We start from the raw sequence: 18,383 nt of genomic DNA, 5'->3' as shown, positions 1-18,383 counted from the left end.
CCCACACAGGATACCCGACTCCAATGGAGAGAACACTGCAGGGGCATCAGATAGCAAAACTACCGGCACCTCAGTGGGAAGGGCAGGGGGGGCACCTCAGCCAGATGAGTCCACGATGCCAGATCCACGAGGGGCCTCCATGGCCACTGTTCAATCCTGGGGAGTGCAAAGCCACAGTCTCACAAGTCTCTACAGTGGGTGGATTGCCCACTGTGCCATCCTGGGGAGTGCAAAGCCACAGTCTCACAAGTCTCTACAGTGGATGGATTGCCCACTGTGCCATCTTGGGGAGTGCAAAGCCACAGTCTCACAAGTGGATTACAGACTCCACTGGTTCTGGAGGAGGCATGGTGCCCAGAGTGCTTCGTGCAGCCCTGACCGACACAGATGCTGGCCTGCCCCTTCTGCCAATGGGCCAGCGGTGCTTGAGACGGCGGTGCCCAGTGGAGCGGTGCAGAGACGGCGGTGCCCAGCGGAGCGGTGCTTGAGTTGAAGGGCCCAGCGGAGCGGTGCAGAGACAGTGGTGCCCAGCGGAGCGGTGCTTGAGTTGAAGGGCCCAGCGGAGCGGTGCTTGAGATGAAGGGCCCAGCGGAGCGGTGCTTGAGATGAAGGGCACAGCAGAGCGGTGCAGAGACGGCGGTGCCCAGCGGAGCGGTGCTTGAGTTGAAGGGCCCAGCGGAGCGGTGCAGAGACGGCGGTGCCCAGCGGAGCGGTGCTTGAGTTGAAGGGCCCAGTGGAGCGGTGCAGAGACGGCGGTGCCCAGCGGAGCGGTGCTTGAGTTGAAGGGCCCAGCGGAACAGTGCTTAAGATGAATGGCCCAGCGGAGCGGTGCTTGAGATGAAGGGCCCAGCGAAGCGGTGCTTGAGATGAAGGGCCCAGCGGAGCGGTGCAGAGACGGCGGTGCCCAGCGGAGCAGGGCTTGAGTTGAAGGGCCCAGCGGAGCGGTGCAGAGACGACGGTGCCCAGCGGAGCGGTGCTTGAGTTGAAGGGTTCAGCGGAGCGGTGCAGAGACGGCGGTGCCCAGCGGAGCGGTGCTTGATTTGAAGGGCCCAGCGGAGCGGTGCAGAGACGGCAGTGCCCAGGGGAGCGGTGCTTGAGTTGAAGGGCCCAGCGGAGCGGTGCTTGAGATGAAGGGCCCAGCGGAGCGGTGCTTGACTTGAAGGGCCCTGTTCAGCGGTTCTTGAGACGGCGGTGCCCTGTTCAGTGGTTCTTGAGACGGCGGTGCCCTGTTCAGCGGTTCTTGAGACGGCGGTGCCCTGTTCAGCGGTTCTTGACTTGAAGGGCCCTGTTCAGCGGTGCTTGACTTGAAGGGCCCTGTTCAGCGGTTCTTGAGACGGCGGTGCCCTGTTCACCGGTGCTTGACTTGAAGGGCCCTGTTCAGCGGTTCTTGAGACGGCGGTGCCCTGTTCAGCGGTTCTTGAGACGGCGGTGCCCTGTTCAGCGGTGCTTGACTTGAAGGGCCCTGTTCAGCGGTTCTTGAGACGGCGGTGCCCTGTTCAGCGGTTCTTGAGATGGCGGTGCCCTATTCAGCGGTTCTTGACTTGAAGGGCCCTGTTCAGTGGTGCTTGACTTGAAGGGCCCTGTTCAGCGGTGCTTGAGACGGCGGTGCGCTGTTCAGCGGTGCTTGACTTGAAGGGCCCTGTTCAGCGGTTCTTGAGACGGCGGTGCCCTGTTCAGCGGTTCTTGAGACGGCGGTGCCCTGTTCAGCGGTGCTTGACTTGAAGGGCCCTGTTCAGCGGTTCTTGAGACGGCGGTGCCCTGTTCAGCGGTTCTTGAGACGGCGATGCCCTGTTCAACGGTTCTTGAGACAGCGGTGCCTTGTTCAGCGGTTCTTGACTTGAAGGGCCCTGTTCAGCGGTGCTTGACTTGAAGGGCCCCGTTCAGCGGTGCTTGACTTGAAGGGCCCTGTTCAGTGGTGCTTGACTTGAAGGGCCCTGTTCAGCGGTGCTTGACATGTGTGTCCAGGTCACCAGATCCGGCCATGACATGGATTTCACTCGCCACCTGACATGTGGCTGCCGGGCCCTTCGTGCACATCTGTCTTCTCGCTTGCGGGGCCCTCCTGTGCTGCCGTCCCGGGCCCGTGGGTGTCCTCCTGCACACCTGGAATGGGGCTGGTGGGGCCCTCCTGGGCAGCTGAAATGCTGCCGGACTTGTCGGGCGTACTGCCCTTGCCACCCTTCCCTGCTCGTCTGTGGCCCTTTCCTCCCTTTGGCGGTGTGCCAGGTGGCACCCCACTTCCTGACGGTGCCAGGGTAGTGCTTTTGGAGCCTGCTGTCTTAGGCCTCTCGCTGAGATGAAGGGCCCAGCGGAGCGGTGCAGAGACGGCGGTGCCCAGCGGAGCAGGGCTTGAGTTGAAGGGCCCAGCGGAGCGGTGCAGAGACGACGGTGCCCAGCGGAGCGGTGCTTGAGTTGAAGGGTTCAGCGGAGCGGTGCAGAGACGGCGGTGCCCAGCGGAGCGGTGCTTGATTTGAAGGGCCCAGCGGAGCGGTGCAGAGACGGCAGTGCCCAGGGGAGCGGTGCTTGAGTTGAAGGGCCCAGCGGAGCGGTGCTTGAGATGAAGGGCCCAGCGGAGCGGTGCTTGACTTGAAGGGCCCTGTTCAGCGGTTCTTGAGACGGCGGTGCCCTGTTCAGTGGTTCTTGAGACGGCGGTGCCCTGTTCAGCGGTTCTTGAGACGGCGATGCCCTGTTCAACGGTTCTTGAGACAGCGGTGCCTTGTTCAGCGGTTCTTGACTTGAAGGGCCCTGTTCAGCGGTGCTTGACTTGAAGGGCCCCGTTCAGCGGTGCTTGACTTGAAGGGCCCTGTTCAGTGGTGCTTGACTTGAAGGGCCCTGTTCAGCGGTGCTTGACATGTGTGTCCAGGTCACCAGATCCGGCCATGACATGGATTTCACTCGCCACCTGACATGTGGCTGCCGGGCCCTTCGTGCACATCTGTCTTCTCGCTTGCGGGGCCCTCCTGTGCTGCCGTCCCGGGCCCGTGGGTGTCCTCCTGCACACCTGGAATGGGGCTGGTGGGGCCCTCCTGGGCAGCTGAAATGCCCAGCTGGCCAGGAGGGCCCCACCACCCACAGCCCAGGTGGGCAGTGAAGGAGCACCATCCCCGCTGCCCAGGAGGGCACCACCAGGCATTTAGCAGTTGGCCATAGACCGTCCGCCGTCTCAAGAACCTCTGAACTGGGCCCTTCAAGGCAAGAACCGCTGAACTGGGCCCTTCAAGGCAAGAACCGCTGAACTGGGCCCCGCCGTCTCAAGAACCGCTGAACTGGGCCCTTCAAGGCAAGAACCGCTGAACTGGGCCCTTCAAGGCAAGAACCGCTGAACTGGGCCCTTCAAGGCAAGAACCGCTGAACTGGGCCCCGCCGTCTCAAGAACCGCTGAACTGGGCCCTTCAAGGCAAGAACCGCTGAACTGGGCCCCGCCGTCTCAAGAACCGCTGAACTGGGCCCTTCAAGGCAAGAACCGCTGAACTGGGCCCTTCAAGGCAAGAACCGCTGAACTGGGCCCCGCCGTCTCAAGAACCGCTGAACTGGGCCCTTCAAGGCAAGAACCGCTGAACTGGGCCCTTCAAGGCAAGAACCGCTGAACTGGGCCCCGCCGTCTCAAGAACCGCTGAACTGGGCCCTTCAAGGCAAGAACCGCTGAACTGGGCCCTTCAAGGCAAGAACCGCTGAACTGGGCCCTTCAAGGCAAGAACCGCTGAACTGGGCCCCGCCGTCTCAAGAACCGCTGAACTGGGCCCTTCAAGGCAAGAACCGCTGAACTGGGCCCCGCCGTCTCAAGAACCGCTGAACTGGGCCCTTCAAGGCAAGAACCGCTGAACTGGGCCCCGCCGTCTCAAGAACCGCTGAACTGGGCCCTTCAAGGCAAGAACCGCTGAACTGGGCCCTTCAAGGCAAGAACCGCTGAACTGGGCCCCGCCGTCTCAAGAACCACTGAACTGGGCCCTTCAAGGCAAGAACCGCTGAACTGGGCCCTTCAAGGCAAGAACCGCTGAACTGGGCCCCGCCGTCTCAAGAACCGCTGAACTGGGCCCTTCAAGGCAAGAACCGCTGAACTGGGCCCCGCCGTCTCAAGAACCGCTGAACTGGGCCCTTCAAGGCAAGAACCGCTGAACTGGGCCCTTCAAGGCAAGAACCGCTGAACTGGGCCCCGCCGTCTCAAGAACCGCTGAACTGGGCCCTTCAAGGCAAGAACCGCTGAACTGGGCCCTTCAAGGCAAGAACCGCTGAACTGGGCCCTTCAAGGCAAGAACCGCTGAACTGGGCCCCGCCGTCTCAAGAACCGCTGAACTGGGCCCTTCAAGGCAAGAACCGCTGAACTGGGCCCTTCAAGGCAAGAACCGCTGAACTGGGCCCTTCAAGGCAAGAACCGCTGAACTGGGCCCCGCCGTCTCAAGAACCGCTGAACTGGGCCCTTCAAGGCAAGAACCGCTGAACTGGGCCCTTCAAGGCAAGAACCGCTGAACTGGGCCCTTCAAGGCAAGAACCGCTGAACTGGGCCCTTCAAGGCAAGAACCGCTGAACTGGGCCCCGCCGTCTCAAGAACCGCTGAACTAGGCCCTTCAAGGCAAGAACCGCTGAACTGGGCCCTTCAAGGCAAGAACCGCTGAACTGGGCCCTTCAAGGCAAGAACCGCTGAACTGGGCCCCGCCGTCTCAAGAACCGCTTAACTGGGCCCCGCCGTCTCAGGAACCGCTGAACTGGGCCCTTCAAGGCAAGAACCGCTGGCCCTTTGGCAGACGTGGCAGGGCAGGATCTATCTCGGGCAGGGCTGCAGGATGTCCTCTGGCCAACTTGCCTCCTCCAGTGGCAGTGGGGTCTGTTATGGACTGTTTGGACTGTGGCTTTGCTCTCCCCAGGATGGCCCAGTGGGCAGGCCACCCACTGTATGGACTGTTTGGACTGTGGCTTTGCTCTCCCCAGGATGGCCCAGTGGGCAGGCCACCCACTGTATGGACTGTATGGACTGTGGCTTTGCTCTCCCCAGGATGGCCCAGTGGGCAGGCCACCCACTGTATGGACTGTATGGACTGTGGCTTTGCTCTCCCCAGGATGGCCCAGTGGGCAGGCCACCCACTGTATGGACTGTTTGGAAAGTGGCTTTGCTCTCCCCAGGATGGCCCAGTGGGCAGGCCACCCACTGTATGGACTGTTTGGACTGTGGCTTTGCTCTCCCCAGGATGGCCCAGTGGGCAGGCCACCCACTGTATGGACTGTATGGACTGTGGCTTTGCTCTCCCCAGGATGGCCCAGTGGGCAGGCCACCCACTTTATGGACTGTATGGACTGTGGCTTTGCTCTCCCCAGGATGGCCCAGTGGGCAGGCCACCCACTGTATGGACTGTTTGGACTGTGGCTTTGCTCTCCCCAGGATGGGCCAGTGGTCATGGAGTCCCCTCGTGGATCTGGCGTCGTGTACTCAAGTGGCTGAGGTGCCCCCCCTTCCCTTCCCCCTGAGGTGCCTGTCCTATTTTCTTTCTGATGCCCCTGCAGTGTTCTCTCCGTGGAGTTCTTGTCGTGGGACTGGGCCTTGCCCCTTTGCACAGGACCCCTGTGATCCACGGACAGTGGTTGGACTACATTTAGTAGCTGTATATATTTTGTACATAGTTTATTTATTTTTTGGGATTAATGGCGTACATATTTCAATATATCTGCCCGTTTATGATCTCTTCTTTTGGTCTTTGCATTATTTCGGAGGGGGGTGGTTTGTGGGTTGTGACAGTGATCTGTGGGAATGCATTGATGTGTGTGTTGTAGTGGGTGTGGGTGGGTGGGTGTGTGCCGGTAATCTTTTCCCTCCCCTGTGTCCTAGGTGCAGTACTCACCGATGTCTTCCGCGCCGCCGGGCGTGCTCCTGGTATATGAGGAGGAATAGGAGTGCGGGGATGACCTGTAACTCTGGCTCCATACTGCCGGAATCTCGCGTGGAGTGCGTAGAGGTGAGCGTTTTCCCGTTCGTAGTCTGTTTCCGCCGTGTTCTTATCGGCGGTGCTCCCGCCCCGGAAAAGGTGGCAGATTGGTGGGTCGTAATAGGGTGGGCGGTACTTTGTCTGCCGCCGGGCTGTTGGCGGGAACCGCCGCGCTGTTTGTTTGTACCGCTGTGGCGGTCGGAGTGTTAAGTTGGCGGGCTGTGTTGGCGGTTCCCGCCAGGGTCAGAATGCCATTTTTAATACCGCCGGTCTGTTCGCGGTCCGACCGCCGCCTCTCCGCCGACCGCCAAGGTCAGAATGAGGGCCATAGTTGTTACCTACATCTGCTACCTAACCAGGTAAGAGCCTATCTGGATGGTTCTCTGACGTCAACTGCAGGCACTGGCCACTCAGAGGTCACCATTGTGCCCTCACACCTCTGTATTTAAGATGGCAGAGGTCTGGGACACACTGGTGGAGCTCTGGGCACCACCCCTGGGGTGGTGATGGAGAGGGGAGTGATCACTCCCCTTTCCTTTGTCCAGTTTTGATCCAGAGCAGGGGCTGGATGATCCCTGAACCGGTGTAGACTGGTTTATGCAAGGAGGGCACCATTTGTGCCCTTCAAAGCATTACCAGAGGCCAGGAGAGGCTACTCCTCTCAGGCCCTTAACACCTATTTCCAAAGGGAGAGGGTGTAACACCCTCTCTCAGAGGAAATCCTTTGTTCTGTCTTCCTGGGACTGGGCTGCCCAGGCCCCAGGGGGGAAGAAACCTGTCTGAGGGTTGGCAGTAGCGGTAGCTGCAGAGAAAACCCCAGAGAGCTAGTTTGGCAGTACCCGGGGTCAATGGTGGAGCCCCAGGGATGCGTGGCATTTATCCCCCCAATACCATAATGGTATTGGTAGGACAATTCCATGATCTTAGACATGTTACATGGCCATGTTCAGAGTTACCATTGTGAAGCTACACATAGGTATTGACCTATATGTAGTTCATGCGTGTAATGGTGTCCCCGCACTTACAACGTCTGGGGAAATTGCCCTGAGCAATGTGGGGGTACCTTGGCTAGTGCCAGGGTGCCCTCACACTTAGTAACTTTGCACCCAACCTTCACTAAGTGAGGGTTAGATGTATAGGTGACTTCTAAGTTACTTAAGTGCAGTGTAAAATGGCTGTGAAATAACCTGGACGTTATTTCACTCAGGCTGCAGTGGCAGTCCTGTGCAAGAATTGTCTGAGCTCCCTATGGGTGGCAAAAGAAATGCTGCAGCCCATAGGGATCTCCTGGAACCCCAATGCCCTGGGTACCTAGGTACCATATACTAAGGAATTATAAGGGTGTTCCAGTGTGCCAATCAGGATTGGTAAAATTAGTCACTAGCCTGCAGTGACAATTTAAAAAGCAGAGAGAGGATAAACACTGAGGTTCTGGTTAACAGAGCCTCAGTGGTACAGTTAGGCACCACACAGGGAACACATATAGGCCACAAACTTATGAGCACTGGGGTCCTGGCTAGCAGGATCCCAGTGACACATATCAAACACAATGACAACATGGGGTTTCCACTATGAGCACTGGGGCCCTGGCTAGTTGGATCCCAGTGAGACAGTAAAAACACCCTGATGTATACTCACAAACAAGCCAAAAGCGGGGGTTACAAGGCTAGAAAGAGGCTACCTTCCTACACAGAGGCCCTGTTTAGATACACAATTGTGTCTTTGATGTGGGGGAGACTTCAAAGATTGGCTTAGAAGTGCACAAGGTTCCCTTTCAGTTCCATCCTGTCTGCCATGGTTCAGTAGAGGGTTTGGCAGTCCTTTGTGTGATGGCAGGCTACTGTCCTTTGACATGTAAATGTCAGGCCCTCCACCCTCGCATCCCAGGAAGACCCATTCAATATGCATATGTATGCAAGTGTGACTGAGCATCCTGTGTTTGGGGTTTGTCTGAGTGAATGCACAAGGGAGCTCTCAACTAAGCCTAGCCAGACGTGGATTGTAAGGCACAGAAGGACTTAAGTGCAGAGAAATTCTCACTATTTGGAAGTTGGATTTCTAAAATAGTAATATTAAATCCAACTTCACCAGTCAGAAGGAATTTGTATTACCATTCTGGCCATACTAAATATGATCTTGTTACTCCTTTCAGATCAGAAGCTGCCACTCAAACATTATATGAGGGTAGCCCTAATGTTAGCCTATGAAAGGAACACAAAACTAATTTAGGAGATTTACACTATCAGGACATGTAAACAACACAGGTGCATGTCCCACCTTTTGTCTGCAGAGCACACTGCCCTATGGGTTACCTAGGGCCTACCTTAGGGGTGACTTATATGTAGAAAAAGGGGAGTTTTAGGCTTGGCAAGTACTTTTAAATACCAAGTTGAATTGGCAGTGAAACTTCACACACAGGCATTGCAATGGCAGGCATGAGACATGGTTAAGGGGCTACTTAAGTGGGGGGCACAATCAGTGCTGCAGGCTCACTAGTAGCATTTAATCTACAGGCCCTGGGCACATGTAGCGCACTTTACGAGGGACATATAAGTAAATTAAATAAACCAATGGGGTATGATCCAATGTCATCATATTTTAAGGGAGAGAGCATATGCACTTTAGCACTGGTTAGCAGTGTTAAGTATGCAGAGTCCTAAAACCAGCAAAAACAGTCTCCAAAAAGTGGATGTAAGCAGGCAAAAATTTAAGGATGACCACCCTAAGGCTGTCAGGTCTAACATGTGTGCCCCCAGCTGAAAGTGTGGAGAACTACCCAACCTCCTGGGCTGCTCTCATCACTAAGGCGGAAGTATCTGGAGAGACCATCAGCATTGGCGTGGTCAATCCCCGGACTATGCTCCACCATAAAGTCCATCCCCTGTAGGGAAATGGACCACCTCAAGAGTTTAGGGGCCATATTTATACTTTTTGACGCAAAACTGCGCTAACGCAGTTTTGCGTCAAAAAAATTAGCGCCGGCTAACGCCATTCTGAAGCGCCATGCGGGCGCCGTATTTAATCAATGACGTTAGCCGGCGTTAGCCGCCGGCGCTGCCTGGTGTGTGTGGAAAAAAACGATGTACACCAGGCAGCGCCGGCGTAGGGGTATATGGAGCTTGGGCGTCCAAAAATGGTGCAAGTCAGGCTGAGGCAAATTTTTCGCCTCAACCCGATTTGCGCCGTTTTTTCCGACTCCCAACCCCCATAGAAATGACTCCTGTCTTAGCAAAGACAGGAGTCATGCCCCCTTGCCCAATGGCCATGCCCAGGGGACTTATGTCCCCTGGGCATGGTCATTGGGCATAGTTGCAAGTAGGAGGGCACAAATCAGGCCCCCCTATGCCACAAAAAAAAAAAAAATACTTACCTGAACTTACCTCAATGTCCCTGGGAAGGGTCCCTCCAGCCTTGGGTGTCCTCCTGGGATGGGCAAGGGTGACAGGGGGTGTCCCTGGGGGCATGGGAGGGCACCTCTGGGCTCCTTCCGAGCCCACAGGTCCCTTAACGCCTGCCCTGAGCAGGCGTTAAAAAATGACGCTAACGAGGGTAGACGTAATTTTTTTTGACCCGCCCACTCCCGGGCGTCATTTTTGCCCGGGAGTATAAATACGACGCACATGCCTCGGAGTCATTTTTTTGTAGGGAACGCCTACCTTGCATATCATTAACGCAAGGTAGGTGTCCACGCTAAAAAATGATGCAAACTCCAAGATCTTTGGCGCTCGACGCGTCTAACGCCAAAGTATAAATATGGAGTTAGTTTTGCGTCGGATTTGCGTAAAAAAAACCAACGCAAATCCGGCGCAAACAGAGTATAAATATGCCCCTAGGTTTCTCGTCCCTCATCTGCATGAGCCATCTGAGGGGCCTGTGGTCTGACTGAACCTGGAAGATAGTCCCAAACAGGTATGGTCTCAGCTTCTTCAGTGCCCAGACAACAGCAAATGCTTCTCTCTCAATAGCGCTCCACCTCTGTTCCCGTGGTAATAGTCTTCTGCTAATAAAGACTACTGGTTGGTCTAGGCCCTCTTCATTTAGCTGTGCTAGAACAGCCCCTATGCCATGCTCTGAAGCATCTGTCTGCACAATTAATTCCTGGGAGTGGTCAGGGGCCTTGAGCACGGGGGCCGTGCACATGGCTTCCTTCAGGGAGTCAAAGGCTTTCTGAAAAGCCTCTGTCCAATTCACCAACCTAGGTTGATTTTTGGAAGTAAGTTCTGTCAAGGGTAACACAATGGATCCCTTGACAAATCTATGGTAATATCCGGTGAGGCCTAAGATGGCTCTCACTTCTGTCTGTGTTCTAGGTGGTTGCCAGGCCTTGATAGTTTCAATCTTGGCCTGGAGTGGCTGCACCTTGCCACCACCTAATAGGTGTCCCAAGTACACCACGGAACCCTGCCCAATCTGGCATTTACTGGCTTTGATGGTCAGGCTTGCCTGTTGCAGAGCCTGAAGCACCTCCTGAGGTGGAGCAGGTGTTCATACCACCTGGAACTATAGAAGCTATGTTGTCTAAGCAGGCTGTGCAGAAAGCATCCTTGCCAGCTGGGACCCCATTAACTAACCGTTGGAAGGTAGCGGGGACATTTTTCAATCCAAAGGGCATCACTTTGAACTGGCAATGGCCCTCAGGAGTGGAGAAAGCGGATCTCTCTTGAGCCCCTTTAGTAAAGGTGATCTGCCAGTACCCTGATGTGAGGTCAAGGGTACTAAGGAACTTGGCACTGCCCAGCCTGTCTACGAGCTCATCAGCTCTGGGTTGAGCAACTGTCTTCATGACAAAGTTGACACCCCGTTAGTCCACGCAGAATCTAAGTTCTGGCTTGGCACCGGGAGCAGCAGCCTTGGGAACCAATACCACTGGGCTGGACTAGGGACTGCTGGACTTCTCTATCACCCCAAGAGCCAGCATCTTAGAAATCTCTTCCTTGATCCTGGACCTCACTTTGTCTGACACCCTATAAATTGTATTCTTCACAGGTGGACTGTCTCCTGTGTCAATGTCATGGACGCACAAGTGTGTGAGTCCAGGAGTGAGGGAGAGCAGGGAAGAGAACGGCTCCAACAACTTGTAGCAGTCTCTCCTCTGATCTAGAGTCAGGGAGTCAGAGAGATCGACACCCTCCACTGACTCATCACCTTCTTTGGAATAGAGGAGGTTGGGGAGAGGCTCACTCTCCTCTTCCCTGCCCTTATTTGTTACAAGGAGCATACTGAACTCAGACCTCTCAAAATTAGGCTTTAGTCGGTTGTGGTGGAGAACCCTTAGGAGGTGTCTAGGGGTCTTGAGGTCCACTAGCTAAGTGGCCTCCCCCTTCCGCTCCTTGATCTCAAATGGACCAGTCCAGCAGTCCTGGAAAGCTCTAGACTCTACTGTCTCCCTCGCCCAAACTTTGTCGCCAGGTGAGAATTCAACCAGAGTGGCATACCACTCCTTCATCACCTCTTGACTTGCCTTGATATTACACTTGGCCTGCTTCCAGAAGCGCTGTGTCTGGATGCGAAGGGTCAGCATGTAGCTGAACACATCCTGGGGAGGTTTCTTCTGAGCTTTCTACCATCCCTCTTTCACAATGCTTAGTGATCCACTGACAGGGTGACCATAGAGAAGTTCAAAGGGGCTGAACCCCACCCCTTTCTGGGGCACCTCCCTATAAGCAGAGAGAAGGCATGGCAAGAGGACGTTCCACTTATGCCTCATGGCCTCAGGTAGGCTAGGGATCATGCCTTTAAAATTCTTGTTGAATCTCTCAACAAGCCCATTGGATTGAGGATGATTAGGGGTGGTAAACCAGTAGGTTACCCGACACTCATCCCACATTGACTTCATGTACGTTGACATGAAGGTTGTGCCTTTGTCAGACACAACTTCCTTTGGGAACCTCACACGGGTAAATACTCCCATCAGAGCTCTGGTCACCACCAGTGGAATCACTGTCCTTGGGTGGATTGCCTCTGGGTAGTGGGTGGCATGTTCCACCAATACCAGGATAAACCTGTTGATGAAGGAGGTTTTGAAGCCCAAGGGACCAATGACGTCGATGCCCACCCTTTCAAAGGGGGTGCCAATAACGGGGAGTGGGATCAGGGGGGCTTTAAGCCTTTTCCCTGTCATCCCACTAGCCTGGCAGATGGGGCAGGCCCTGTAGAAATTATCTGAGGCTACCCACATTCTAGGCCAATGGAAGTGGGTGACAAGCCTGACAAAGGTCTTGTCTTGGCCCAAATGTCCTTCCAGAGGGATATCGTGAGCCAGGCCCAGTAGGAAGGCCCGGTAACATTGGGGGACCACCAGCACACGTGCTGCCCAAGTGGCCAGAGCCTTAGGCTCACTGTAGAGGAGATCATTCTCCCAAGATATATGGTGATTGCCAGAGCCTTCACCTAATGCTTGGGCTGAGGCCTGTTGCCTCAGACCCTCAAGAGTGGGGTACTCCTTCTGCGCTTTGCAGAATTCCTCCCTGGTTGGCCCAGCCTCTACTTGCCAACCAGCAAGTTCAGGCAGGTTACCCAGGTCAGCAATATCCTCCCCAGTTGGCTCAGGGGCCTCCTCCTCTGGGACCCCCTCCACCACTGTGGGAATATCTGAGGCGGGATTTCCCGCACCTCTTGCCCTTCCTCTGTGCAGCTGTCTGGACCATTGCTCCAGGCTCCAGATGCCCTTGACTCCCTTCCCGGGCAGCCATGGACCTTGTGGTCATGCAGACCCATTCAGGCAAACCTAACATCTCAAGGTGGGATCTGACTTCTACCTCCTTCCAGGCAGTATGCTCCAGATCATTGCCTAACAGACATTCTACAGGCATGGCAGGACTCACAGCTACCTTTAGAGTTCTAGAGACTCCCCTACTCAAAAAGGAACCAGGGCCACCTGTAGGTGACTCTCACAATTGTCAGCTACTATGACCTGGTGGAATGTATTAGGGATTATCTGCTCTGCTGACACCAGCTGACTCTTGACAGTAGTCATACTGGTTCCTGTGTCACGCACAGCTTCCACCCTTTGCCTATCACTGGTGACCTACTGCCTATACTTGAAAGTATTGGCAGGCATGTGGGCTTTTGGCACCATTTCCTTATATCCCAGGGAGACTATTGACACCTCTATCTGCTCCCCAAAGCTATCTGGGACTGTCTCCCCCTCCAAGCCCTATACTAGCCAACCTGGGTGTCTGCCCTCCAGTGCGGGGCGGTGCCCTCTTGGGACACTGGAGTGTCCATTCTTGAAGCACTCTAAGCATTTGGAGATAACTTTCCCTTGCTTTTTATCAAAGTACCCTGGCTTTTTCTCCTTCGCAATTTGGGACTGGGTACCCCCTTGGGAATTGTTTTGGGGACCTTTGGAGAACTCCTTATGTTTAAATCCCACCCCTGCTCTTTCTTCTGTTGAGAACCCTTGCCACCTTTGTGGGTGTCCCCCCAGGTACCTTTCTGGACACTCTTGTGCTAACCCAGAGGTCCACCTCCTCAGCAAGCTTCCTGGGATCAGTCACCTTACTGTCTAATAAGTGCTGGTGCAACTCTTTAAAACAAATACTGAGCATATGCTCTCTCAGAACTAAATCATATAATCCTTTGTAATCATTTACTTTGCTACCCCACACCTATGCATTCAGTGCCTTATTGGAGAAATCAAAACAGTCTACCCAAGTTTGTGTGGAAGGTTTGGTGCTGTCCCTGAACCTCTGACGATATTTCTCAGGAGTCACTCCGAACTTGGCAAGTAAAGCAGCTTTCATGGGTGAATATACATTTTGATCTGGTGGATCTAGTGTAAGAAGTGTGTCCCTCCCCACTACTGGTACATAAAACCAAAAGGCCGCCCCCATTGCTTCTCAGAGACCCCATGAGCCCTTAGTGCAACTTCTTAGGCAGCCAGCTACTTATCATTGTCATCTCCCACCACATAACTTGCCACCACACGTTTGGGTATGCAAAGCTTTTTCTCCCAATATCAGTTCATGAGCCAACAAAAGTTTCTTATCAGCCACGGATCTCTCTTGTGATTTGGCTTCTCTCTCTGCCCTTCTCTCCTCCTGTTGAGCTTAAATTTTTAACCTTGCCATTGGTAATTGTGATTCTCTCTTCTCCCTCCTTTCTTCTGTGGTCAGGCCATGGTCAGAGACACTGCTCCCTGGTTTGGGAGGGGGCACAATCACAGTGGTAACATCCTCCACTAATGGCAAAAAATCCTGAGAGGGGCCCTCCATTTGCTCCTCCTCCTCAGCATCCTCCTCTGAATGGGCTTCTGCCCAGATCCTCAGTACCATTTGGAATTCCTCTTTCTGTAGGCACCTTGGGTGGGTACTCCCATATCCCTGCAGAACCCTTTCAGCTGTTTGACAGCATGTGTCTCCAGCATGGCTATGTCAAAATCCTCTTCTCCAGCTTGAAACCCAGCCAGAGACATGTTGAGAGGGGATTTAGTTAAAAATATCAGGTAGAAAACGAAATTGCAGAAAAATATAAAAATTCAAATTGACTTTGAACTCTAGGTAGGTAGTGAACACTTAGTTATTGCATGTCACTGCACAAATACAAGTTCTATCTTCACCGCGGATCACCAATGTTAGACATGGGGTCTTTGGTTGGCAGTCAGGTTACCCCCTGTCCAAGCAAGGACTTTCACTCTAGTCAGGGTAAGTCACACACAATTGTCGCGCTGTGCAGAGGTTGGCCAATCCGAGAAGGAACAGGCAGGTGGGGCTCGTTTTATAATCATGGTAGCATTTTGCGTTTGGAGCGAAGCCAGCTATAGCGATCTACTCAGGCCTGGCATCCTACACCGGACCTGGGTAGGGATGGTGCACGCACCACAGTCCGTGGCCCAGGGGGTGGCGACAGCGGTTGCCGCATGCCCCTCCCCTTCACAGGGACTGGGAAAAAAGGCACAAAGGGGGTGGGGTGCAGCACGTCTACCCCCCTTCCCATCGTGTGCAGGTGGGGCAGCCCCAAGCAGATGTAAGGGCGGGGGTGGAACCTGTGGGCAGGGGGCTGTCAGAGGACATGACAGGCCCCTCTGTGTAGGGCCTGCCACAGGATATGGCAGAGCAGATGGCAGGGCAGGGGCCAGGTGGGCATTGTGGGCCAGAGCGGCCTTTGGACCTCTCTATGGCCTGTTTGCCAGCCACTATACCCAAGAAAAGCATGGGGCAGGGGCTGGGAAGCAGCAGAGGGAAGGGGAAAACATTTATTTCAGTGGCAGGCGGGGCCCTGGGGAGCCAGGGGGGTGGCATTGGGGGGAGGCAGATTTGAGGTATGAGGGGGAATAGATAGAGGCGAGTGGACTAGGACAGGGTGGGGTAAAGACATTGCAGCACCCATCCCCTGACTAGTCTTCAGTGGACATTGAGGCCAGGATTCTAAGGCAGAGGAAGCTAGTGGCAGAGACAGAGGAAAGGTGGGCCAAGTTATGTAGGGATAGAGGGGAGGGGAGTGGCGGTCACAGCAGGCGAAGAGGAAGTCAGTGGGGGTTAGTGAGGCCACAAAGACAGGCATGGTTCAGGGCAGCTGGGTGTGGGTCTCTTATGAAGAGCAAAGGAAGGAGCAAGAGGCTAGTACAGCTGGTGGGCCAGGCAGCGAGACGGCAGCACAGGGCACATGAGGCCATGTGCGGTGCAGTGAGTCAATGCCACCGTCGGAGGTTGGCAGAAAGGTGTTGAAGCCAACAGGGCAGAACACGGCCTCAGGACGTTGGTCAGAAGCTATAGAGCGGTCTTCAGAGGCCTTCTCTATGCCGCGGGAACGCATGAAGCACATGCCTGTCTCACGCCACAACGGACTCAGGCTGGAGGAAGAGCACGATGTAGTGGATGCAGTGGGTGCGAATGAAGAGTGGGGTGCGGAAGAAGAGGAGGTGTTCGAGTTGGATTATGATGAGGACCTGGAGGACTGGGAGGATGGAGAGTTTCGTGGCAAAGAGGTGAGCGGGGTACAAGGCAAAGGGCGAATGAGCGGCACAATGCCCTGCTCTCTCTGCCGGCTTCAACATCTGGCACGCGAGGGCACAAGGTCTCCCACAAAGAAGGCTGCAGGCGCAAGTTGCTGTGGGATGCTGGTACTCCCGACCGTGGTGTCCAAGGTAAGGGGGGCTGGGGGCCCCATAGGGTGATCAAAGAGACAGGGACGGTGCAGCTCAATACAAGTCTATTGGGGTGGGGGAGGACTCAATATACACTACGCCAAGTACAGGTGCAGTATTGGTAGGCTGTAAGGACAAGGTGGGAGGCAAAGTGTTGCCACCACAGAGTGGGGATGGGGAGATAGTGGTAAGCAGGGATAGGGAGGGCGACGCCAAGGATGGGGCCGGACATAAGAAACGACTCCCATATATGGGACTCGCTATGCCTTTGCATGTTACTAATAAGACTAAAGCAAGGATATGGAAACACTAGTATGTTGATGTTTTCAAAATCCTTCACAGGGCTATTCAGGCAAAGGAAGGTTCTGAGGAGGAGGAGTGGGAGCTGGCTGGTAGTCCTCGGGTCCCCATCACTATGGACAATTAGACCTCTCCATTTTAGATCTACGCTAGTATCTGCTATGAAAACTAGCCAGACAGGGCCATTGCCGTGTTTAAATACATGGACATTGTTTGGAAACCCCATATGCATTTTGGGGGCTTTGCATGGCTGAGCTATGATGAAGAGTTCAGGGCCAGAGTGAGTGTTAATCCTGAAAAGACAAGGGGTGACATGGACTCAGAGTTATGGACACAATGAATTGCCTGTTCACATTCAGCACCATCTACCCACACGGCTAGTGGGCTACAGATGGTTTACAAGCCTTTCCAGCAGCATTCCCCTCAGGGAGGGGTGGGCACAGCACAGAAGGCCCTAGTGCCTATCTCAGGAGCATGAGAACTTCAACAAGGGGTTTTGCTTCAGGCACACCTGCAAATTTAAACATGAGTATTCCAAATTTGGAGGTAGACATCCAGTTATGCAATGTTTTTTCCTTTCCAGTCTGACGGAGCAGTAGAGATCTACCTGGGGCAGAGGGGGGCAAGGCGCTCCTGGGCCGAAGGGTGCCTACTCCAATACAGTTGGAATGGTCATTGCCTTGGTTGTGCATGTACCCGGATACAGACATGGAGCTGAAATTGGAATGGGGTTTTAGAAAAAGTTTCCGGGTGGGATACCAAGGGCCACAGTTGAGGAGATGAGCAGACAATTTGCAGTCAGCTAAGCCCAAGCCAGATGTGGTGACAACTAAATTGTGAAAGGAGGGTGCAGAGGGCAGAATTGCAGGCCCTTTTTTTTCGAGTGGCCCATAGATGATTTCACCTTTGGGGGTGGTACCTAAAAAGAACAAAGGGGACTTCCTACTGATACATCACTTGTCATGGCCTGAAGGGACATCAGTGAACGATTTCATTGCGTTGGAGGACACACGGGTGGTGTATTCCTCGGAAGATGATGCCGTTCAGCTCATATGGGGGTGTGGCAAGGGGGTTGACCTGGCCAAGTGTGACATCAAGGCAGCCTTTCGGCTGCTCCCCATTCACCCCAAGAATTTTTCCCTGCTGGGGATGCAGTTGGGTGGGCATTTACGTGGAAAGAGTGCTGCCCATGGGGCACACGATTTCCTGTGCGCTATTTGAGGCATTCAGAACCTTCTTGCAGTGAATTTTTATCCAAGTGAGTGGATATCGGACAGTGTCACACTGTCTGGATGATTTCCTTTTTGTGGGGACACCACATTCTGACTCGTGTGGTAGGGCACTGCAGTGTTTTGAACAACTGGCGCTGGATTTTGGGGCACCTTTGGCTCCTGAAAAGACAGAGGGTCCTAGCTCTGTTTTTACTTTTCTGGGCATCGAACTAGACGCAATGGCATTCATGGTGCGGTAGCCTGCTGTGAAGGTTGAGGAGATTCTATTATTCTTGCGGCAGATCAGGTTGAAACAGAAGATTGAACTACACGTGGCTCAACAACTCCTGTATTTCCTCAACTTTGCATGCTGAGTGGTCTGGCGTGGTAGGACTTTTTGCAGGTGCATGGGGCTGGCGGTGTCAGGTGCATCCATCTCTCATCACAGGATTCGGTTGACCATGGTTTTGCGAGAAGACATCAATGTATGGAACCTGGTTTTGACACAGTTTAACAGGGTCTCCATTTTCTTTCAAGAAGAAGATACTGTCTGGCAGGTGCAGATTGTTCAGATGTGGCGGGTGCCTCTGGTTTTGGTCTTTTCTGGGACGAGCAGTGGTGTGCGGAGACATGGCCTGCACAATGGTTGAGTCAGGGCAGGAGCATTGCATTCTTGGAGCTCTTTCCACTGCTGGTGGCTTTGTCGGTGTGGGCTGACGAACTGGCCAACAGGACAGTGATGTTCCATGTGGACAATCTGACCTCGGATCAACCACAGACTGCTCCTGGAACTACTGTAATGGCAACAAGGTATCCAGAAGGGCTACTTTTCTTCTGCAACTTCAGCTCCTGCCAGAAACTGCAGCAGTT

This window comes from Pleurodeles waltl, chromosome 7 (genome assembly GCF_031143425.1).
Source record: "Pleurodeles waltl isolate 20211129_DDA chromosome 7, aPleWal1.hap1.20221129, whole genome shotgun sequence".
Taxonomy (NCBI): domain Eukaryota; kingdom Metazoa; phylum Chordata; class Amphibia; order Caudata; family Salamandridae; genus Pleurodeles; species Pleurodeles waltl.
The sequence above is the reverse complement of the archived record's forward strand: the minus strand, read 5'-3'. Positions refer to the sequence as shown.